The sequence below is a fragment of the Nomia melanderi genome, unplaced genomic scaffold (genome assembly GCF_051020985.1).
Source record: "Nomia melanderi isolate GNS246 unplaced genomic scaffold, iyNomMela1 scaffold0164, whole genome shotgun sequence".
In the NCBI taxonomy this organism is placed as follows: Eukaryota; Metazoa; Arthropoda; class Insecta; order Hymenoptera; family Halictidae; genus Nomia; species Nomia melanderi.
Genome location: NW_027475279.1, coordinates 70,552 through 79,788, shown reverse-complemented (window position 1 = coordinate 79,788; position 9,237 = coordinate 70,552). Strand labels below are relative to the sequence as shown.

General features: G+C 40.3%; 1 pseudogene; it reads right to left on the bottom strand.

Moving 5' to 3' along the window:
- Window positions 1-2,963: 2,963 nt before the first annotated feature.
- Window positions 2,964-3,144, bottom strand: LOC143175695 (U2 spliceosomal RNA; annotated as a pseudogene).
- Between the last annotated feature and the right edge of the window lie 6,093 nt (window positions 3,145-9,237).

Genomic DNA, 9,237 nt, shown 5'->3' with positions numbered 1-9,237 from the left:
CCGGCCGGCTGCGGCCCCTCCACCTCTTCGATGGGTGGGAGGAGCGGGGCCGCTGGAGATGGTGGTAGCGGCCTGGCCACCATCGCTCCTCCTACAATAGGCAGGGGGGTCATTATCGGCACCCCGCTGCAGGTGGTGGTAACGGCGGAGCTGCACAACGTCACCATACTCGCCGACGTTACCGGTAACGGAGCCCCCTGCTCGCCGCGGATGGTCGGCGGCGTCCTGGGGCTCCGGTGCTTCCTCGGTGGGGGGCTGCGTCTTGGTGGTCGTGGTGATGGCCCGGGCAGTGTAGGGGTGGCCCGGGTTGCTGTACGCAGCCCCCTTTCCGGCGCGACGTGTATCGGCGTGGGAGGTGACGTGTGGGAAAGGGCGCCCGCTGTGACGGCGGCGTATGATGGCGAAGCCGCTGTCCTTACCCCCGAGGGTTTCCTTTGGGCGGCCCGAGGTGGTGATGGGCCGCTGGATGGACTGTTCCCTTGAGCCACCGCCCTTGGAGATGGAGTTTGAGCGGTGGGTGTCCCTCCTAATCTCGGGGGCGTTCTTCTGGCTCCGGTCGCAGCCGCTACCGTCCCCCGGGTGGTGTTGGTGGTGGTCCTTCTGCCCACCTCCACCGGGGCGCTGGCACCCCTCGTACCCCGTGTCACCCGCCCTTGGGTGGTGGTGGGCGGGGTCATCGCTGGAGAGGTGCCAGTCGGTAGCGGGGGCCGTTCATCTGCCCGGTGGGGTGGGCCTCGTTGTGGTAGCGGCTGAGGGACCGGAGCCCCTCCTGGTAGCAGGCGCCCTTGCAGCCGGCGGCGATGTCCTAGGAGCAGCCGACCCCGTTCGCCGCGGCGGGCTGCCGCTCTTATTGACCGGTAGCGTCCCCTTGGGTTTGTGGTAGATTGGTTGCGGGGCGGCGGGGGCGCGGGCCGGGCGCTGGTGGTCGGCCCAATGTTGATGGTTAGCGTGGGAGTGCTGGACCGGCTTCAGGGCCCGCCCCCCCCTAGCCTTCGGTCTCGTTGTCGTCGTCTTCGTCGTCGTCCTCGTAGTCCTCGTTGTTGTCCCCGTCGTAGTTGCAGATGTTATAGCTGTTGCCGTTGTTGTTGCCGCTGCCGCCATTGTGCGCCGCGTCGTGCAGGTGGTGATTGCCATCCCCGTTGAATCCTTCGTCGTAGAAAGGGTGTGGGTGGGCGGCAACGTCGCGGCGCACATCGTTTGCGGGGGCGGGGACTGGACCGCCAAATTGGCAGCAGCTAACGTAACAGCGCGCGGTACTGCGGGGGCGAATAACGCGGAACTCCCCCGACGAGAGGTGTTGCTCGAACCGGTCGAACCTGTCACGGGAACTGTACAAGTCCCACACGGATTGTTCTGCTGGTCGGATTTGTGTAAAAAGTCGTGGTGCAGCCTCTCCACCTTGAGAGGATACCTCCCATCGCCGGTGAAGCTGCACTCACGACACTTGTACGCCAATACAACGCCCGGATGATGTTTCCGGGCGTGCTTTGTCAAATCCGTGTGGTACTTGTGCACGCCACTCATCCTGATCCCGGGGACACCGAAGCAGGCAGGGCATCGGAACTCCGCTGGGAAGGGAAACTCTATCACCAGGGCGAGATTATTACTCCCCTCGGTAGTGCAGGAGGTGTCTGACGCACTATCACCGCGGTCCTGCATCGCTCTTAAGACTAAGTCCTACGCTAAGTGAGACAGAAGAAGAGACAGAGTTGCTGTGGCAAATATTTCTAAGTGCCACATCGAGGCGAAACGGGGAGGATAGACAGAGTGGGAATAACAGAGTAAGAGAAGAGAAAACTAAGTCCAAAACGACAGAAGGAATACCGCCACGCGCTAACACCCTACTGACTCCGCCGGCACTAAGTCCGGTGTCGAAGACTGCCTGGAAAAATGACATCCTCCGACGTGGCAGTCGGTAGGGATACTAACAGGTGACGGTTACGGAGGAGTGCAGCGATCTCGATGGAGGAAGAGCGACGGAATCGCCCACTCCACCGAGGACTGCACGGGGGTTGTACCGCAAGCGGGCCCACCTGAGGTTCACTCACTAACGGGAGAGTGGAGTCAGCCTCCACGCGGGCGGTGACTGAAGGGAAAAGAAGGAAGTGGAGGCGCCACTCGACTCGGACCTCACGCGTCCCGGTCCGTTGACACACCTCAACGGATGGGAGCGATCGAAGGTGTGGGTGGACGCGTAGGGGTAAGGTAGAGGACTACCGACGATGATTCGAGCACCGCAGACGGCTGGAGACCGGCTGCGTTACCCTCCTCACTGCCGGGGGGATAGAAAGAGAAGAGAGACTCACTCGGCGCAGGAGTCCAGCGATGCAGGAGCGCTCTCCGAGGGGAATAACACCTCGCTCCTGATTCCTGTTCTAGCGGTGGTAGGCGTGGATCAGGCGAGCCGTCCTTCCCGTCGGGGTTGCCGATGGCCAAGTCCTGGTGGGTCGTAGGGGTGTTGGGTGACCCACGTAGAGGAAGACCAGGGCTGATGGGGTTGGCCTGTGGTGGTTGTTGGCCTCCAAGTAGAGGGCTGGTTGTCCTAGGACCCTCTTAGACCCTCAGTAGACCCTGGTCGTCCTCTCCCTCGGTTGTCCACGGAAGCAGGATGGTGGGCGACGCAGGTGATGGTGCGCAGGTGATCCTCCCGCGCAGGTGGGCGGCGCAGGTGATCCTCCCGCGCAGGTGGGCGGCGCAGGTGTACTCCCGCGCAGGCTCGATCCGGTCCCGTGGCGAAGGCACTTTATCACACTTCACCGCACAACACCTCGAGCACTGATCGTGAACAGACCTTGCCGCGAACACGCCCGATCGCAACTCGGCCCGCACTGTTGCGTAGTACCGCGGCGGGTGAATTTACCGCGATTTCGGGACTTCGCGGAGCCAGAATATTAAGGGGCTTACTCTTTGGAGTCCCGAGTCGGTCCAGAAGGTGAAAAAAGATAAGAGCTCTAATTAGCAGCGCTAATTGAGCCGTTTCTGGCGGCACTGCAGTGCCGGACCGACTCACGGCGGAAGTGGAGCGAGCCCCAACGATCCGCCTGACTCCAAAGATCAGGTTCATTTTCTGACTCCGCGATGCGGAGTGTATCAGATATTAAGCTGATAAGAACAGATAAAAAGCGCTTTATTCACAAAGAATGTTCCCCCAGCCTTACATTGTTTGGCTGAGGGTGGATACATAGTAGCGCCTTTATGGCGAAGGCAAAATAGTTGATATAACTCTATAGCGTCTGTCGCTATTTTCAGATATCAATCTGCGGTGGCTCTTATCTCATAAACACCTTAGCATTTATATGAATCTAGCAAGAGTCTGAATATGTATATATTAGTGGAAGTAGATAGTTAATCGAATAAATAGCCAAACTAGAATAAATTATATAAATAAATAAATAATAGTAGCGTAGATTAAATAAACAAATATACATAGCATACATAAATATAAACAAGAAAAGAAGAGGCACAGAAATATATAAATATACATAAATAAATAAATAAATAAATAGATAAAATAAATAACCAAACAAAAATAAGCGAGAATATACATTGAAGATTAAATAAACAAATATACATAGCATAAATAAATATGGACAAAATAAATATAAGTGTAGATATATAGCTAAAGGTAATTTTCAATATATACAATTCAGTGGTTAAATATGTACATAATATGTAGTTCCTAGTCGAATCCGGGCTCTACTGTGCCCAGGCCTTCGCCATAGAAAACAGCACAAAAATAAAATAAAATAAATAGATATATAAATATAAATACGATTACAAGCATCTCAGTAGCGGCTATTTGGCATTTCAATTAGGGCGCATGCGCGGAAGTGCAGTTATAGAGAAGCGGTTAGTATAGAATTAGAGTAGGCGGTTGAGGTAGAGAATGATTAAAATGAATAGGTCAGATAGATAAAATAATCAAGTAAATAAATAAATAAATAATAAATAATAAATAATAAATAAATACATAAATAGATAAATAAATAAACTGGGATGAAAAAATCAGAAATATAAAAAAATTAAAGAAAAATAAAACAAAGAGTACCAAATTGATGAATAATTAGAACCAGTGTCACATCACTAATTAAGAAACCGTTACCAAATCTCGTAGTTAGTTCAGAAAGAAAAAATAAATAGATATGTAAATAAATACGTAAATAAATAAATATGTAGATGAATAAATATGTACATAAATAAATATGTGAATAAATAAATGTGTAAATAAATAAATAAATATGTAAGTAGAATGAAAGAAAAAAGAAAAAAAATATGTAACTAAATAGATAAATATATCGTTAGTCAGTATGTTTGAAATGGTTAAGTAAATAGATAAATAAAAACCAGGAAAAGAATATAATTAAATGAGTTAATAACTAAATAAATAAGTAGCTAAATAAACAGAGTAAGATAGATAGAATATTAATAGTTATATACACTTTGATCTTATCCATACGGCCGAGAAGCGAAAAGGATTTGGGCTACGCGAGTACATGTTCATCTTAACAATAAGGCCGAGAAGCGATCTGGATGGGTGTTATGCGAGTTCCCTTTGATCTTACCCGTAAGGCCGAGACGCGATCTGAATGTGTGTTACGCGAGGACACTTTGATCTTAGCCATAAGGTCTACAAGCGACCTGGATTTGGGTTATTCGAGTACACTTTGACCTTACCCATAATGCCGAGAAGCGATCTGAATGTGCGTTATGCATGTACACTTTGATCTTATCCATAAGGCCCAGAAGCGAACTGGATTTGGGTTATTAGAGTACACTTTGAGCTTAGCCATCAGGCCGAGAAGCAACCTGGATGTGTATTGTGCGAGTACACTTTGATCTTAGCCATTAGGCCGAGAAGCGATATGGATGCGTGTTATGCGAGTACACTTTGATCTTAGCCGTAAGGCCGAGAACCGATCAGAATGTCTGTTATGCGAGTACGCTTTGAACTTAGCCATTACGGCGAGAAGCGATCCAGATGTCTGTTATGCCTTTGCAGCTTCATCTTTGACATCAGTCGAGAAGCGATCTGGATTTGGGTTATACGAATACACTTTGACCTTAGCCATAAGATCGAGAGGCGAAGTGGATGTGTGTTAAGCGAGTACACTTTGATCTTAGGCATAAGGCCGACAAGCGATCTGGATATGTGTTATGCGAGTACACTTTGATCTTAGCCATACGGCAGAGCAGCGATCCGGATTTGGGTGATTCGGGTATACTTTGGTCTTAGCCATAAGACCGAGTAGGGATCTGGATATGTTTTGTGCGAGTACACTTTGATCTTAGCCATAAGGACGAGAAGGGATCTGGGTGTGTGTTATACAAATGCACTTTGATCATAGCCATAAGGCCGAGATGCTATCTGGTTGTGTGATATGCGAGTACACTTCGAACTTATCCATGAGGCCGAGAAGCGATCTGGATCTCTGTTATGCGAGTACACATTGGTCTTAGGCATAAGGCCGAAAAGCAATCTGGATTTGTGTTATACGGGTACACTTTGATCTTAGCGATACGGCTGAGAAGCGATCGGGATATGTGCTATGCGAGTAAACTTTTATCTTAACCATACTGCCGAGCAGCGCTCTGGTTTTGGTTTATTCCAGTACACTTTGATCTGAGCAATAGGGCCGAGAAGCGATCTGGATGTGTGTTATGCGATTACACTTTGATCTTAACCACAAGGCCGAGAAGCGATCTGGATGTGTGTTTTGCGATTACACTTTGATCTGAGCCATAAGGCCGAGAAGCGAACTGGATGTGTGTTATGCGGGTACCCTTTGATCTTAACCACAAGGCCGAAAAGCGATCTGTATTTGGGTTATTCGAGTACACTTTGGTCTTAGCATAAAGGCGGAGAAGCGATCTGGACGTGTGTTATGCGAGTACACTTTGATCTTAGCCATACGGTCGAGAAGCGATGTGGATGTGTATTACGCGAGTTCACAATGATCTTAGCTGTAAGGCCGAGAAGCGATGTGGATTAGTGTTATGGGTGTGCACTTTGATCTTAGACATAAGGCCGAGATGCGATCTGGATGCGTGTTATAGGGCTACATTCTGGTCTTAGCCATAAGGTAGAGAAGCGAACTGGATTCGGGTTATGCGATTACACTTTGATTTTAGCCATAAGGCCGTGAAGCGTTCTGGATTTGGGTTATTCGAGTACATGTTGATCTTAGTCATAAGAGTGAGAAGCGATATAAATTTGGGTTATGCGAATACACTTTGATCTTAGCCTTGCGGCCGAGAAGCGATCAGGATGTGTGTTATGCGAGTGCACCTCGATCTTATCCGTAAGGCCGAGAAGCGATCTGGATTTGGTTTATTCGAGTACACTTTGATCTTAGCCATTAGGCCGAGAAGCCATCTGGATGTGTGTTATGCGGGTACCCTTTGATATTAGCTATAAGGAGGACAAGCGATCTGGATTTGGGTTATACGAGAACACTCTGAACTTCGCCATAACGGCCGAGAAGCGATCTGGATTTGTGTTATTCGAGTTCACTTTGATCATAGCCATAAGGCCGAGAAGCGATCTGAATGTGGTTTATTCGAGTACACTTTGAACTTAGCCGTAAGGCCGAGAAGCCTCCAGGATTCCGGTTATTCGAGTACACTTTGATCTTTGCCGTAAGGGCAAGCAGCGATCTGCATGTGTTTTATGCAAGTACACAATCATCATAGGCATAAGGCCCAAATGCGGGATAGATTAAGGTTATTCGAGTCCGCTTTGATCTTAGTTATAAGGTCGAGAAACGACCTGGATTTGTGTTATGCGAGTACACTCTGATCTTAGTCATAAGGCCGAGAAGCGACCTGTATGTCTGTTATGCTAGTAAAGTATATAAACTACATAAAAGTATATAGAACTATATAAAACTGTGTAAAACTAAAAAAAACTATTAATACTATATAAAACTATATAAAACAACGTAAAACCATATAAAACTATATACAACTCTATAAAACTATGTAAAACCAATAAACTATTTGAAACTATTCAAAACTATATAAAACTATATAAAACTATATAAATCTATGTAAAACTATTTAAAACTATATAAAACTATAAAAAACTAATAATACTATATAAAACTATATAAAACTATATAAAACTATATAAAACTATATAAAACTATAAAAAACTAATAATACTATATAAAACTATATAAAACTATATAAAACTATATAAAACTATATGAAACTATATAAAACTATATAAACTTAGGAAAACTATATAAAATTATATGAAGCTATATAAAAGTATATAAAAATATGCAAACCTGATAAAACAATATAAAACTATACAAAACTATGTAAAACTATGTAAAACTATGTAAATCTACATAAAACTAAGGAAAACTATGTAAAACTATATAAAACTATATAAAACTATATAAATCTATATAAGACTATGTAAAACTATATAAAACTATGCAAAACTGTATAAAATTATATAACTGTATATAAAACTATGTCAAACTAATGAAACTATATGAAACTATATAAAACTATATAAAACTATATAAAACTATGGAAAACTATATAAAACAACATAAAACTATATAAAACTATATAAAACTATGTGATACTAATAAAAATACATGAAATTAAACAAAACTATATAAAACTACTAAAACTATATAAAAATATATAAAACTATTTAGAACTATATAAAACTATATGAAGCAATATAAAACTATATAAAACTATTTAAAACTATATAAAAATATATAAAACTATATAAAACTATAAAAAACCAATAAAACTATATGAAACTATATAAAACTATATACAATCATACAAGACTATATAAAACCATATAAAACTATATAAAAATATATAAAATTATATAAAACTATATAAAACTATATAAAACTCTATAAAACTAATAAAACTATACAAAACTAATAAAACAATATAAAACTATCTAAAACTATATAAAGCTATATAAAACTATTTAAAACAATACAAAACAATAAAAAACTAATAATAACATATAAAGCTATATAAAACAACATAAATCCATATAAAACTATATACGACTATATAAAACTATATAAAACCATATAAAACTATATGAAACTATATAAAACTATATAAACTTAGGAAAACTATATAAAATTATATGAAGCTATATAAAAGTATATAAAAATATGCAAACCTGATAAAACAATATAAAACTATACAAAACTATGTAAAACTATGTAAAACTATGTAAAACTATGTAAATCTACATAAAACTAAGGAAAACTATGTAAAACTATATAAAACTATATAAAACTGTATAAAACTATACAAAATTATATAAAACTACTAAAACTATATAAAACTATATAAAACTATATAAAACTATATAAACCTATATAAAACTATATAAAACTATATAAAACTATATAAATCTATATAAGACTATGTAAAACTATATAAAACTATGCAAAACTACATAAAATTATGTAACTGTATATAAAACTATGTCAAACTAATAAAACTATATGAAACAATATAAAACTATATAAAACTATATAAAACTATATAAAACTATAAAAAACCAATAAAAGTATATGGAACTATATAAAACTATATATAATCATACAAGACCATATAAAACTATATAAAACTATATAAAACTATATAAAACAACATAAAACCATATAAAACTAAATACAACTATATAAAACTATGTAAAACTATATAAAACTATGTAAAACTAATAATACTAAATAAAACCATATAAAACTATATACAACTATATAAAACTATATTAAACTATATAATACTATATGAAACTATATAAAACTATATAAAACTATTTAAAAATATATAAAACTATATAAAACTATATAAAACTATATAAAACTATATAAAACTGTGTAAAACTATAAAAAACTAATAGTACTATATAAAACTATATAAAACAACATAAAACCATATAAAACTATATACAACTATATAAAACTATATAAAACTATATGAAACTATACAAAACTATATAAAACTGTATAAAAATATATAAAACTTTATAAAACTATATAAAACTGTGTAAAACTATAAAAAGCTATTAATACTATATAAATCTATATAAAACTATATACAACTATATAAAACTATATAAAACTATATAAAACTATATAAAACTATATACAATCATACAAGAATATATAAAACTATATAAAACTATATAAAATTATATAAAAATATATAAAACTATATAAAACTATATAAAACTAT